Source organism: Gracilinanus agilis, chromosome 5 (assembly GCF_016433145.1).
Source record: "Gracilinanus agilis isolate LMUSP501 chromosome 5, AgileGrace, whole genome shotgun sequence".
In the NCBI taxonomy this organism is placed as follows: domain Eukaryota; kingdom Metazoa; phylum Chordata; class Mammalia; order Didelphimorphia; family Didelphidae; genus Gracilinanus; species Gracilinanus agilis.
The window spans coordinates 268411006-268427007 of NC_058134.1; the positions used below are offsets into that span (position 1 = coordinate 268411006).

At 38.7% G+C, this 16002-nt stretch overlaps 1 protein-coding gene across 1 annotated transcript in view; it reads right to left on the reverse strand.

The window, feature by feature from the left end:
* RAP1B (RAP1B, member of RAS oncogene family) overlaps nt 1–442 on the reverse strand; it is a 55191-nt gene extending 54749 nt beyond the window's left edge. The window contains exon 1 of the mRNA XM_044677394.1: nt 287–442. The gene's annotated coding sequence lies outside the window, so the exon portion shown is untranslated. The remainder of the gene's footprint in view (nt 1–286) is intronic.
* Between the last annotated feature and the right edge of the window lie 15560 nt (nt 443–16002).

The window sequence follows — 16002 nt, forward strand, 5'->3', positions numbered from 1 at the left end:
GACGGCCCCGCGCCCCAGCCCCGCACCGTGCATGCCCGCCGGAGCGGGAGGGGGTGCGTGTGAGCTAGTGAGCCGGGGGTCCTACAGCTCGCACTCCTCCGCCATGTTTCAGACATTTGACCCTTCCGCGGAGCGCGCGGCTCTCTAGCGGCGCCTAGTCCCTCCGCGGCCCGGCCCGGCCCCGCCACCTGCGCGGCCCGGCTCGGGCCGGGAACCCTCAGCCCCGCCGGCCGGTCCGCGCCCCTCTTGGGCCTCCTCCTTGCCCCGCCGCCGGCCCCCAACTCACTCAAAGCGCTGCCACCGAGTCCACCGGAGGACCCCCTCCGCAGAGCCGGGCTCGCTCGCTCTCGGCGACTCCGTCTCCACTCTCCAGTCACCAAGGCGGGTGGATCGCCGGGCTGCTGTCGCTGCTGCCGCCGCCGCCTCCCTCCTCCTCTTCCTCCTCTTCCGCCGCCGCTCCGGCTCGTTCCACGCCTGACTCTGGGCGAGGTTTGGCTGGGTCGCCTTGACGTCAGGCGTTTCAGCCTCGCTTTCGGTTCCTTCCGCCGGCGAAGAGGGCGGGCGCGGGGCACGGAGGGGGCGGGGCTAGAGAGGGAGGGAGCCGGGAAGGAGGAGGGAGGGGCGGGGCGCCGGCGAGCCTGACCTTTCCCCTCCCCCCGCTTTCCCTCCTCTCTCCCACGCCTCCGGGAGCAAAGGGAGGCTGGGTGTGCTCCACGTGGAGTGCGGGGCTGAGTACAGCCCAGTAGCCTTTAGGAAGCGCCCACTATGTGCCAGCGCGGTGGATGCCAATAGCGGAGGATGGACCGAAAGGCAGAGGGCAGTCTCTGCCCTCAGGCTAATGTGGCCACAGCTCTACACAAACGAGATACACGCAGGGTATAATGGAACTTATCGGGGAAAACTCTTATCACATCCATAAACATTTATTTAGCGCCTACGGACGCGAACTGCCGAGGATGGACCGAGAGGCAAAAGGCAGCCCTAGCTCACTAGAAGCTCCCAGTCCAACGCTGCAGAGCATTGGATGTATGAGAGATACAGAATCAGTCTCCAATCAAGGGATAAACATTTCTTAAGTGCCTCCTACTGGTGGGGGTAGAAATGCAACTGACAGTCCCGGTTACTAGGAGCTCAGAGTCTTGTCAGTCAACACTTATTGAGCACCTACTATGTGCCAGGCCCTGTGTGTGCTAAGTGCTGGAGTCAGAAAGAAAGGCAAACCAGTTTTTTTCCCCCTAATCTTTTGCTTTTTTACAGTTTGATGCAGGAGACGGCAATAGACAAATTGCATAAAAGGACATATTGGAAACAATCAACCGAGGGAAAGCACCAAAATTAAGGGGAACTCAGGAATGGCTTTTGTAGAAGGTGGGATTTGGGCTAGACCCGGAAAAGCGAGGCAAAAGGCAGGTGAGAGTGCCCACCCAAAGCTGGAGAATTCTCCACACCCAGATCAAGTTTAGTCTACAAGCAGAAGCTCTGGGGGGAATTTGCATTCTAATGGAGGAAGATAACATGGAAAAGGAAGCTGGAAGGGAGGTGGGGAAAGCATTGGAAGGAAAATCCAGGAAGAGAGTTGAGTACATCCTGGAGAGGAATGGCATGAAGATCTAGATGGCCTGGAAATCTTTAAAACGGAGGTTTGGGTAGATAACATCTTTTCTGTCTTAATGTTCAGTGCTCCTCACCTGGACAACTAAACTTCCAAATATATCCTAGTCTAATCTATCCTTTCAGAAATTTGTGATGAATAAAAATCATCAATGGCACTACTTGCCAGAATGACATAAGAAGCTGCATTAATTTGATTTTCTTTTTTTTTTTTTTACCTTCAATTAAACCAGGATAGGGAACTTTTGGGGAGGCAATTCCTTCTGCCAAATAGAATTGGCTCCCGTTTTGCAACTTATACTTACTATTAAGAATAATGAGGGGGCAGCTGGGCAGCTCATTGGATTGAGAGCCAGGCCTAGAGATGGGAGGTCCTAGGTTAAAATCTGGCCTCAGACACTTCCCAGCTGTGTGACCCTGGGCAAGTCACTTGACCCCCATTGCCTAGCCTTACCACTCTTCTGCCTTGGAGCCAATACATCGACTCCAAGATGGAAGGTGAGGGTTTAAAAAAAAAAAAAAAGAATAATGAAAGGTTATGTAAGTTGGCCAGGATCTCTCTCATACACTGTATGTGCAAGACTGTGTGAAATTTGGGAAATTCAAGCTATCCATTCACTTCTTGCACTGAAGGGAAGATGACATATCCAAGACCAGGTCAATGTTGAGAAAATGAGCTTCTTAGGGAGTGCTTTCTTACACAAGCTAGTCAGAAGGTGGCTTTCCTCTTATTTGATGAAGTATATGATCATCCTCTACTGTCTTGTCACAAAATCTGAGCCAGAAGAGAATTCAGAAGTCTTAATAAACATAAGTGATGTTTGACCCTGGGCAGGTCAATTAAAGCCAGATTGCCTAGCCCTTCAAGCTTTTGTCTTAGAATCAAAACTGACCATAGATAAGGGTTTCAAAAAGTTATCATTGTCATTATAAGGAACAATTAAAGAAATACATTTTGAAATACATAAAGCACCATTCTTATATCATTTCACTTTGAGCTCCACAACAATCAGATGAGGGTAGATATCATATATCATCCCTATTTTTCAGATGAGCAAACTGAATCTCAAAGAAATGTCAGTGTTAGGTTGTGAACCTGGTTTTCTCAGGCAACTTGGTGATAGAATGAATAGAGTGCTGGACTTAAGAGTCAGGAAGGCCTGAGTTTAAATTTATTCTCAGACACTTAGCTATCTGTATGACTCTCAGCAAGTCACTTAATTTCTGTCTGTCTCGGTTTTCTCACATGTAAAAAGGGGACAAGGATGGCACCTACTTCCCAGGAGTATTGTGAGGATCAAATGAGATAAGATTTTTGAAAAGGCTTAGCACAGTAGTTGGCACCCTTCCTTCCTTCCTTCCTTGCTTCCTTGCTTCCTTCCTTGCTTCCTTGCTTCCTTCCTTCCTTCCCACTACAATCCAACCTAGACTTGAAAATCATTCCCCACTATACCTGCCCTGACAAATGTCCATCCAGCCTCTGCTGCATGATTTCCTGACCCACAGACTTAGAAAAATCTTTCTGTCCAGTTTCTTATGCAGGACAGTCACAGTGGTAATCAGGGAGTCCTTTGGCAGGTACCTATTGATATCGACAGATAACACATTTAACCAGTAGTTCCAGGCTGTCATCCTTGAGTTCCTCCACAACTATATATTAAGATGCCAGTCAGATCCAAGTGACTGTTGAACATCTGGTTGTTTAATTAGATCCAGTACATTTTGTTTATTGATGTTTGATACTTTACACCTCTAAATACTATTTGGGAATGGCAATTTCCTTAAAGGTACAAAGGTATAAGAAGAAGAAGATGCTCACACAGAATGTTTGCATGAGTAGAATTTGAACTTTTTAATAGGGATGTCTCCACTTGTTGGGTCTAGGGTATATCACAGTTCCCCTTTTCTAGGGATTGGTTCCATTTTTCTACTAAGGCTAGGGGGAAGATTCCTCTGTTGTTTAGCTTATAGACTTTCTTGTTTATGGGAACTTGATATTTCTTCCTCTTCAGAGATCCGAACCTTTTCCCAAATCTCTATCCATTAATTACATAGATAATGATTGAACCTGACAGATTTTCTTTTATAAAAAATGGGAATGGAGAGGAGGTGAGGCATAAAATGGCAATGAATAGAAGCAATAGACATTTCTAATAGGATATGCAACAGTTACATACCCATGAGTCCCCAAGGAAACTGAGGCAGACAAAGTTAAGTGACTTGCCCAAGATCACCCAACTCATCAGGTCTGAGGCCAGATTTGGACTCAGATCTTTCTAACTTTAGACCCAGTGTTCTATCCATTGTGCCACCCAATAGCCCTACTGATTGGATAGCTCCTTGTAGAACTTTAATTGAAGAAGGACAGCCACCCAGGCCAACTGGTCTCATTCCTCTCTTGATTGTACTTGGGATTTCCTCTACCATATTCCCAGTGGGGTACCTTTTTCTCCTTGCTTTCCAGCTTTCTTTTATGTGTTGTTTTCACTTAATAGAATATATGCTCCTTGAGGGTAGGTCCTACCTTATGGGCTGTAAGTTGGTCTAGTACAGGGGTCGGCAATGTATGGCTCTCGAGCCATATCTGGCTCTTTTGAGGGCCAGATATGGCTCTTTCTGCAGGAGCCATAAAGTCAATTTTTTTTCAGGCACTGTTACAGGAGCTCGCACTGTGAGCACTATACGGCTCTCACGAAATTACATTTTAAAAAATGTGGCGTTTATGGCTCTCACGGCCAAAAAGGTTGCCGACCCCTGGTCTAGTGGATAAGAGCCCAGAGCCTAGAGTCAAAAAGATGCAAATTCAAATTCAGGCTCAGACACTTACTAGTTTTATATAATTCTGGGCACCTCTTTTTGCCTCAATTTCCTCATCTGCAAAATGGAGATAATAATATCTCCAAGGGTTGTTATAAAGATGAAATAAGATAACTGTAAAGTGCTTAGAACAGTTCCTGTTCTAATAATAATTATCTTTTTATTCCCATTTTAGCACAGTTGGCACGTAATAATAACTTAATAAAAGCCAGATGACTCCCTAATTTTCATCTGCATTGTTGGAAGGAGTTCCCACACTGGAATGCCCCCATTTGAGGAACTAACAGATCTGCCACACATTTGCCTGTGCTTTGCAATGGATATGTCATTGACTCCTATCTCTGTGAATCTTTCCTTCATGAGTACAGATTACCACCAATCCTCAAGAGATACAGTATGGTACAGAATGTTAGGCTGGAAAACAGAGGAACTAGGTGCAAATTTTGACTATGCTACTTACTAACTGTATGACTTAACCATCCTGATCTTGGCTTCCTTATCTGAAAAATGAGGGGATTGGACTAAATGATCTGTGAGTTCTCTTTCAGCTGAAAATCACCAATCCTATGCCTTCTTATCCTCTATGATTTCTCAAATATACCTTTCAGAAGATCTGCCTTGAAAGCTTTCCTCTGGGGTTTTAAAAATATTTTAACTATTTTGTAGATACCAATTCGATAATCAGCCTATCTGTAATCATTCATTCTCACTTTATGACTTGTTTTTCTGGTCATATATGTCCTTGACAATGTCCCTTTGCCACTTTTGGCTCACAAGTCATCATCAGAAAATGTACTGTTGCTGTCTTACAACCATTATGTGTTTCTGGGTCATCTGCAGTGGAGATTCATTAGACATAGTGGTTGCCCAAGCTTTTTTGGCTGCCCATGTTGCTATTAGGTTATTTGAGGATATCCTAGAAATTATAGCTAACTAAAACTTGACTGTAGCATTAATTGTATACTCCCTTGACATAAAGCTTCTCATTTCTATCAATATTTATTTCTTTTAAAATTTACTTCAATTAAATTCCAAATATTTTAGCCAATACAAGCATAATAGATTTTTTCTATGAAATACAAGCCCATCATAATGTAATTTTTTTCTTAATTAACATTTAATAAAACAACAATGAGTCACATCATTTCTACTTCTATTGATGGTTTCTGGTCATTGTCCTTATTAGTATTTTATCCCCAAATGAATAGTGCTAAAGCTAAATTGCAGGGCAACTAGGTGGTACAGTAGATAGAGTAGAGAGCCTGAAGTAAGGAAGACTCCTCTTCCCGAGTTCAAATCTGGTCTCAGACATTTACTGACTGTGTAACCCTGGGCAAGACCCTTAATCCTGTTTGCCTCAATTTCCTCATCTGTAACATGAGCTGAAGAAGGAAATGGCAAACCACTTTAGTATCTTTGCCACCTGAAGAGTTGAACATGATTGAACAACAAAAATGTTAAATCCCATAAAACTATTTTTTTATGAAGGGTGAAGGAAAAGGCAGAATTTGAATTACACAAACACATATGCATTATATATGTATATATATATATTCACACATGCAAAAAAACATGTAGCTATACATTTAACTATTCACAGTGCTTTTTTTTCCTCTTCTAAAATGCTTGCCAATATGTTAATATAAAAAAATAAATCAAAAGACTAGTTTGAAAATTTGGAAATAATTTCCTTTAAATTATCTTTGGAATCTAAAGAAGGTGAGGGAAAAAAATGGATAGAATGCTGAATTTGGAATTAGAAAGACCTGATTTAGAATTCTGCCTTCAACTCTATTTGACCATGAGCAGATCACTTAATCTTTCTCTGAGAATGTTTTCTCATTCATAAATTTGAGATAATAATATATGAACTGCCTATCTCATGGAGTTGTGCGGTTCAACTGAGATAATTAAACTTTGAAATGCTTTATAAATACCAGCTATATGCTGGTTACAATGTCAAGCGATCAATCATTAAGTGCCTACTATGTGCCAGGTACTGTTTTGGAGATACAAAAAAATATAAAAGTCAGCCTCTGTCCTCAATGACCTTACAGTCTAACAGGGAAGCAACTTGAAGATAACTATGTACAAACAAAATATAGATAGGATAGATTGGAGATAATCAAAAGAAGGAATCCAGTAACTAGCATTAAAGGCTGACATGCTACATAATACCACATAAGTGAATTAAACAATATTTGATCTAGACCTCACCTCTGGAAGGAATGGGAAGGGGGGAATGAGAATGAGAGATTTTGTAACAGAGTCAAGAGGAGCAGAATGTTTGTTGGAATTTGTTGAAAGTTTATCCTCTTTTAAACATACCTTGACAAGGTAAATGTGACTTCTGACCAAGTTTATTGCTATGTAGCATTTGTTTTTCAGTAGGCATACCATTGTGTACTAGTAGAAAATAGGGTTTATGCATATCTGTATGTATATACATACATATATGTATATAAGCCAACATCTAAGGGAGGTAATAAAGAGGAATCTTGTATTGTCTTTCCTTATTGTGTGTTTATATATATATATGAAAATATATATATGTATATATATATACATATATGTATATGCATATATATATACATATATATTGTTTAAGTATATTTAGGCTCATAGAGCTGTGAATACTTTAAGATGTCTAACTGGTGGAATTGTTTGACATTTTATACAGACTTCAGTTAGATATTATGATCCCCCCAAATATTTTTCTCCTGGTAAGAGAACAAGGGTAAATTTATAGTTGGGGAAGGTGATTCTTCCAAAAGTCAACCTTTAAGGGAGGCAATAAGAGGAGAATCTTGTATTGCCTTTCCTTGTTGTTCATGTATGACTCTTTCCCCTCTATCCTTCACTGTCTCCCCAAGTCTGTCCAAATCCAAGGGGTCATCTGATAATTGCTTGAATACTTCCAGTGAGAGAGAGACTACTACTTTCCAAGTGAGCCATTTCTACATTTGTTTAGAGATAATAAGTAGTAGGATGTTTTCCCATAAGCCAAGCCTTAATATATCCACTGTTCCTAGTATTGTGCTCTAGGCCCAAACAAAACAATTCTAGTCTCTCACCTATGTGGCTAGTCCTCCAAATATTTGAAGAGAGCTACCATGTCTTCCCTAAATTTTTTGTTCTCTGGTAGAAACAAATCCAATTCCTTTAACTCATATGGCAATAACTTAAATATCTTAGTTTAAACTTATTACCCCTGTTTGAATGTTCTCTAGTTTTCAATATTCTACCTAAAATATTGTTCTTGGGACTGAATACAGTGTCCCAGAAATGCTTTCATCAGGGTAGAGCTCATAGAAATATCACCTCCAAATATTGAATATATATGTCTTTTTATATGTAGCCCAAGAATTCATTTGCTTTTGTGGATGCCATCTCACACTATTGACTTATATTGAGCTTGAAGTCCACTGAAAATCCCAGACATTTTTCAGATGAAGTACCAAATAGCTATACTCCCTCATCTTGTACCTGTAAAGTTGATTTTTTGAACCATATGTATAAGATTTTAAAGTTATCTCTAAGAAATTTCATCTTGTTGTATTTGGCCCAATTTTCTAGCCTGTCAAAATCTTTTTGAATCCTATCTTTAGCATCTAGTATGTTTACTATATGGGAAATTAAATGTAAATATTTAACAACCAGATCCCTGAAAAAAAAGTATATACCTCACACTTTTAAAGTTTAATTGGCTTCTTAACATTTTCTCTACAATTTTCTTAATTCTAGAATTCAACAAAACAGTAAATCAAGTCCTTATTTGTACTATTTGTTGGTTTAAATGCTCACAAAAATTTAACCATGAGCTCTCTCAAGCCTTGTAGAGATGAATCTAGCAGATTCCTATAGATCACCATTCCAATTCTATATTATCTGTCAATTTGATAAGTATGCCATCTATAAATTTATCCAAATCATTCATAAAAATATTAAATCAAACAGGGCCAACAAATTACTGGGGCACTACACTAGAGACATCCTCCAGGTCATTAATGATTACTTCTTGTATCCAGCCTATATAACCAGTCTTAAATTCAACAAATTCATCTAAACTCACTTTTTTTGGTGGGGGAGGGGTCTTTTCCACTAGAATTAATATCCCCAGAGACTTTATAAAATGATGTGCTAAAATCTAGGTAAATAAAATGCACATCTTTCTCCTGAGTTTATAGTCAAATAAACACTGTCAGAAAATGAGTTTAGTCTTTTGACAAACCATTATGCTTTTTGAGAATGCCACATTTCTAGATCTTTCCTCACTATCCATTTAATCATATATTTTAGTTTGTTTGGAATTGAAGTTAAACTTACTGGTATTTAATTTGTTCTCCCTTCTCTACTGTTCTTTGAAAATTGGGACATTTGACCTTTTCCAATCCTTTGGCATCTCTCTTGATCTCTGAGATCTTGCAAAGATCACTGAGAGTGGCTGAGTGATTACATCTGTCAAGTTTTTTTTTTTTCCAGTATCTGAGGATTCAACTAATTTGAGCCTGGTGACCTGAATTCGTCAAGGACAGTTAGATGCTCTTGTACTATCTCTTTTCTTATCTTAGGAATCAACTCTTTATTAGCTGTTAGTTTTGTGTTTTCCAGTCTAAAAATCCTTCCCCTTTACAAAGAAAGCAGAAGCAAAATAAAAATGGAATAACTCTTAGTTCTCTCCATCACCAGTTATCATTAGCCCATATTTCCTGAGTCAAGGTTCCATTTTTCTTTGATTCTTCTCCTTACTTCAATATATCTTTTTTTTAAATACCCCTTTGCTCATTCTTAACTTTCTCTATCAACTTTGACTCATTACAAATTTTAGCACTCCTGACGCTATTCTTACAGGAATGTGACACACTTTCATATTCATCTTATATTTGTTGCCTATTTCCAACTTCTGTACATACCTTAGAAAAAAATCCAAGTTGGTTGGCTAATTCCCTGAGCATTCGTCTCTTTCTACAATTCTCTTTTCTTCGTAGAGGGTTTTTTGTATATGGTTTTTTTTTTCTGAACTTAAATATAAAATTTTTTTATTTCTGTATACACAACACAAAAGGTTTTGCATATTAACTATGAGTTTACATTTTCATACACTTGCTTTTTTAAAAAAACTATATAAAAACATCATGTGCTACATTCAAAAGTTTTGCTCATCCATTTCCTTCTAAATTTATTTCTGTTCTCTTCTGTGCATTTAAATGAATTTTTCAGTGGCTCTTCCCCACCTTAGTTATTACCAACTCTTTCTCTTCTTCCAATTCTTCCCCTGCTCCCAATTTAAAAAAGATGGAAAAAACCACTCTGCAAAATAATTCCAGAGTGGCCATATCCCAAAAATGTGTGCTTTTTCCCCTTCACTTTGAGTTAATCAATCCTCTGTCAGGAGATGGGTTTTATCATGAGTCTTTTGAAGACAGGATTGGTCATTACATTGATCAGAATTCTTAAATTTTTCAAATTTGTATAGCTTTAGAATGTTGCTGTTATTTTATAAATGGTTTTCCTCTTTCTACATACTTTACTCTGAATCCTTTCCTATTTTGTAGGATCCCCTGAAATCATCTCTTTCTTATTTTCTGAAGGCACAATAATATCATTTTTGTAGTAACATTTCTTTACATTCACATATTTATTCATCCATTTCCCAATTGTGTGATGTCCTTTTAGATTCTAGTTGTTTACTTTTGCAATGGTTGGCATTGATAGAATGAATTAAATCATTCCACACCATTTAAAGTGATTATATGCTGCACTCTGATACATTTATTGGGTAATAATGTACCTTGATTGTTCACTAGCTGTGAACTTGACCTAAATACTGTCCTGAGAGTGGCAAGAAGGCTGTTCTGAGAGGCTGAGTGATTTGGTTGTGTCCTCTATAGCTAGTTGGAAGTAGAGAGTAGAAGTTTGGTAGTGAACATCTAAAGTGGTGAAAAGGAAATAAATGTCCAGGAGTAGCAGAAGCCTGGACCACGTGGTCTCATCATTGGCCTCAGTCTCTTCCTTTACCCATTGTCAGAGGATTCTTATGAATTCTGGAGGATCTAGAATAATTTGGGCTCAGAGTCCTACTAGTGTGGTTGATTGCAATGTCTGTATTGAGAATTAAGAACAGATTGGATTCAATGTGAACATCAGACTGAAAACTGTAAAGAAAACCCAGTAGAAAAGAATATCTTGAGGATTCCAGGAAAAGGGCTCAAAGATCTGACTTAGCCATTGCCATATATATTTTCTAAACTTAAATCCACTTTTCCCTGGACTCTGCATGTATTGGTAAGAATATGGACCGCAGACTTTTGTAGGGGAATGTTTTATACCCATCACTCTTGCTATATTTATCCTTCAGTGGAATCCTTTATCATATTATTCCCAGGTTTCCTCTTCTCCACCACAAACTCTGAAATGCAATGGTCACTTTCTTCCCTTTCCTCAAGGTTTTCCTCCTTTCTTTATTGGTAACCAGCTCCAACTTGTAGATTGTTGGTTCTAATATTTTGAAGGATGAAGTTATTGTTATAGAAAGAAATATATTCACAGCTTTGTTTTTATCAGAGGGAGAGAGACAAAGGTAGACAAAGAGAGACAAGAGTCAGAGGCTTCTGCTTTATAACCTTGCTATCTGCCTTCCTGTCCTGGAGAACCTTCCACTCTGGGGCCTTGCTCTGTTGATTGGTAACTACCCCTCCAGGACCATTATTCATGCTTCATTTCACTCTTGACTCTCAAGCTATCTCCTCCATAGCTGTAACAGCTGCCTTATTCTTGGATCCTCTTCCTCTCCTTCTGTTTTCAGCTTAAGGCTCTCTTGATCAAATTATTAAATTGGGCAAATATATATTTATTTATTCTTGTTAGATACATTCATCCCTAGCAAAAAAACTCATAATTTCCCACTTACCACATTTTTTTCTTTAAAAAAAAAAATTATGATCTAGCTACTAAGTTCTGTGATCAGAATATTATCATTTTAACTAGTTAGTCATTTCTTAATCTAGTCTTTCTCTGCTGAAACCCTTAATTTCAGTCATCTGCAATGACAAAAATACTTCCTGTGTCCCTAAGGTCTGTAGTTTCTCACTCAGAATTCCTAGCAATACTTTCCAAGTTTCCTCTTAAGTGGTTGTTTACCTCTATATGAATTATCATAGCATAAAATGAGGGGGTTGGATTAAATGGTTTTTAAAGACCCTTTCAGCTCTAAATCGATGATCTTCCTAACCTATGATCATAAATGGATATTGATAGTTGGGTTTGATGAGTCTAGGGAGTTTCTCTATCATGGTGAGAAGGAACAGGCATCAGATAAGAAGGAATGATAAAGGAAAATATTCTTTCCCTGTCTAGACTTTTATTTTAGAGAAATTTTACAAATATTTTATGCATTTGAAATTACAATAAGGCATGTAATAATGACTCAATTCACAGCTGGGTCAGAATGTTGAACTACTTACTTAATAAAAACAGTAAAAAAAATGACATGGAACTTTTAGATAGGCTTAAAAGGACAAAAATCTTACAAATATGTTCTATTTCCCTGATAGTAGTTTCATTCAATTCAGCAAATATTTATTAATCATTTATTTTGGCAATACAAAGACAAAAACAAGGTATATTCTGTAAGATTTAAATTAATTTCTAACATTCCAAGAATTATATTTTTATGAAGTTTATTAATAATCCCTTGAAGTAGAAGGAATAACAATTTCCTCAAGGAGCATATATTTTATTGGGAGATAGATACAATATGTATGCAAGTGAATGTAATAGAAAGAGAATTGAGGAAGCACTGACAACTTTCTGGGGTTGGAGTAGGAATAGGGGGAGTATCTCAGAGGGGGTCCCCTTGCAGTTTGAGCCTTGAAGCAAGACAAGGATTGTGAAAGGCAGAAATGAGGAGGGAGTACATTCCAGGCATGGGTCATTACCCATGTGTGCAAATCTTGAGAGACAAGAGATGGAGAAGTTTGGCTGGCTTGTGGAACTCATTAAGAGGAGCAGTAGGTGACAAGCTGGAGCGATAGTAGTGGGGTGCTTAACTGGCAGGCTGTGTTGTTATGTTATCCTATAAGCAAAGGAGAAACATTGATGGCTTTTGACCAAACCAACATGGTCAGATCTGTGTGTTAAGGATGATTATTTTGGCAGCTATGTAGAAGATGGATTAAGAGATGACAGACTGGATGCAAGTGATTATATAGAGAGATATAATTTATATAATATATAAAATAATGTAATTTAAATATGTATTTATATTATAGTATATACTAATGTATAATATTAATAACAATATATAATAAGAAGAGTTGAGGAAGCAACTGGGAGACCAATTAGGCTATTACTTACCCAGGTGAGAGATGATGAGGGCCTACAGTAGAGACCTTGTGAATGGGGAGGAGGGGAAGGATAGAGGAAGAGATGCCATTAAGGCAGAATTGCAGATATCTAGTATGTGATTTTAAGTTATTGTTTGTCCTTCATTTTTCAAGAGGACTTCCTTTTGCTAACGTTGACCCTTCTGTTTGCAAAGCTTTGCTTTATCCAGATACTGCCCATATTTCTAGAGTTAGCTGCTTGAAGTTCTTGTAGTTAATTGACCTATTTTTTTTGTTTCTTTTGATTTTTTCCTTCCTCCCTCCCTCCCTTCCTCCCTTCATTCCTTCCTTCCTCCCTTCCTCCCTTCATTCCTTCCTCCCTCCCTCCCTTCCTTGCTTCCTTCCTCCCTTCCTCCCTTCATTCCTTCCTTCCTCCTTCCCTTCCTTCCTTCCTCCCTTCCTCCCTTCATTCCTTCCTTCCTCCCTCCCTTCCTTCCTTCCTTCCTTCCCTTTTCCCACTGTATCACACCCTCCTTTCAAGGATCAAACTCAGGACCTTCAACTTATGAGACTGATGTGATGCCTACTATGCTAAAGAGTCACTTGGCTTGGGCTTGACCTTGATGGGAATGGTCATCCCCACTCAAGCTCAAATAAGGTCTTTTGTTAGTCTGAGACTAGTGAAGTTGGACTCTCCCTTGGGGAGGAATTCTCATGTGACAAGATCAAACCTGGGGCTTTCACCTTTAAGCTAAGTAAACTGGGGGTCATTAAATCTTTCTAGGCTACAATTGTGGGGGCTTCTAGATTCCATATCAACATTTCCTTCCTTCCTTCCTTCCTTCCTTCCTTCCTTCCTTCCTTCCTTCCTTCCTTCCTTCCTTCCTTCCTTCCTTCCTTCCTTCCTTCCTTCCTCTCTGTGTATGCTATAGCTTCTTGGAGCTCCAGGTGAGGGTTGGGTGAAAGGGACTTTTGTATAGGGAGTGAGAAAGAAGTAAGAGACATTAGAAGATATCAAAATTATAAAGTTGGGTTATTGGAAGATATGCTGCTTTTAGTATATAGAGAAGTTTGGAGGAGAAACAGATTTATCGGGGAGGATTCTGAGCAGAGACATAGCTAGAAATTTTGGCAGGATAGAGCCAAGGGTAGGGTCAAAAGGAGAAGGTCAGAAGCTAAGGAGAGCCTCCTGTTTTGTTTAAGCCCAGCCTTGCCTTGAGCAATGTCTTTTTCCGAGCCCAATCCAGAAGACTTTGTTTAGGAATGAGGAGGGATATTGAGTCATTTGTACCACTTCCTGTAAGACCTAGTTGGTTTTGGTTTTTTTAATCTATCATTCCAATATAGCTTGTGACAGCCTATGCATCTAATTTACAGTTGCTGATACTATGCTTTGAGACAATATAAACAAATAAAGCCAAATGTTCCTGAGCCACTTATTTGCTTTGGAAAAAAAAATAAACACTGCAATTCCACAAACATTTTTTATGCACCTACAGTTTCTGAAAGGCAAACTGGTGTGGTGGACAGAGTCTTGGAATCAGAACAGTCAGGAGCCTCAGTGGATAGAGCATTGGGCCTTGAGTCAGGAAGTCTTGAGTTAAAATCTGACCTCAGACCCATTATCTATGTGACCCTGGACAAGTCACTTCACCCCCATTTGCCTCATTTTCTCATCTATAAAATGGGGACACACTGGAGAGGGAAATGGCAAACCACTCTAGTATCTTTTCCAAGGAAACTGAATGGACCTGGAGTGGAGTCAGGTATTATTGAAAGTGATGATGAAGGAAAGCTTGGACTCAAGTCCTAGGTCTGCTCCTTACTCACCTGGACAAGGCATTTAACCTTTATTTATTTCAGGCAATTCCCTAGGTCTTCTCCACTTTCTTTTTCTTTTTAAACCCTTACCTTCTGACTTAGAATCAATACAGGGTATTGAAGGTTCTAAGGCAGAAGAACAGTAAGGGCTGGGCAACCGGAGTTAAGTGACTTTTCCCAGGGTTATACGCACCTAGAAGGTGACCTAGTCCACATTTTGAACCCAGGACCTCTTGTCTCCAGGTCTAGCTCTCGATCTAATGAGCCACCTAGCTTTTCCCAACTTACCTACTTTCAATGGAGAATTGCCTTTGATTGAGAAGTTTCTTAGGAAATCCCAAGTAGAGCATTGTGCTAGATCAATGATGGGCAAACTTTTTAAAGAGGGGGCCAAAGGGGGGCAGCTGGGTAGCTCAGTGGATTGAGAGCCAGGCCTAGAGACGGGAGGTCCTGGGTTCAAATCCGGCCTCAGACACTTCCCAGCTGTGTGACCCTGGGCAAGTCACTTGACCCCCATTGCCCACCCTTACCACTCTTCCACCTAGGAGCCAATACACAGAAGTTAAGGGTTTAAAAAAAAAAAAGAGGGGGCCAAAGGAAAGGAAAAAAAACTTTAGGTGGGCCAATATAATTTATTAAAAAAATAACAATGATACATTTTACAAAATTCTTAATTTTTTGTGATGCTAAGCCCTATTAATGACTGAAAGATTATGAAGGAGAAGGGCCACATCTGGCTTGTGGGCCACAGTTTGCCCATCACTGTCCTAGATAATAGAAGAAGATATATAAAGTTTAGAAAAGGGACCAGTCTGTGACTTTGTGGAGTTTACCATTTAGTAGGATCAACTGGTACACCTACAAATGATTATAATATACATTATATTATATATTGTATAACATAATATTGTATTTATATTTTACATATATTTATATATACGCATACACATAATATATGCCCATATTTATGTTATATTTTATATATTTATATGTAAAATATATATTTTTATGTTATATCATATATATTTATATATAATATATAGTTTATTTTATATTTATAAATTATATATAAATAATATATTTTCATATAAAATTTATAATATTGTTATATTACGTTATGTTGTGTTATGTTATGTTATGTTATGTTATATTTATATTATAGACTGTATAATGTATATTATATAGTCTATAATTAAAAATAACATGGTAAGTTCCCAGGAAAAGGGCCCTTTGCTTATAGTGTTCTCAAAAATTCAAGGAGCTCAATATTGGACTTATGATCTGTGCCACTGTAATAATATTTCTTTCACAGATTACAAAATAACTCAGTTTNAAATATATATTTTTATGTAATATCATATATATTTATATATAATATATAGTTTATTTTATATTTATAAATTATATATAAATAATATATTTTCATATA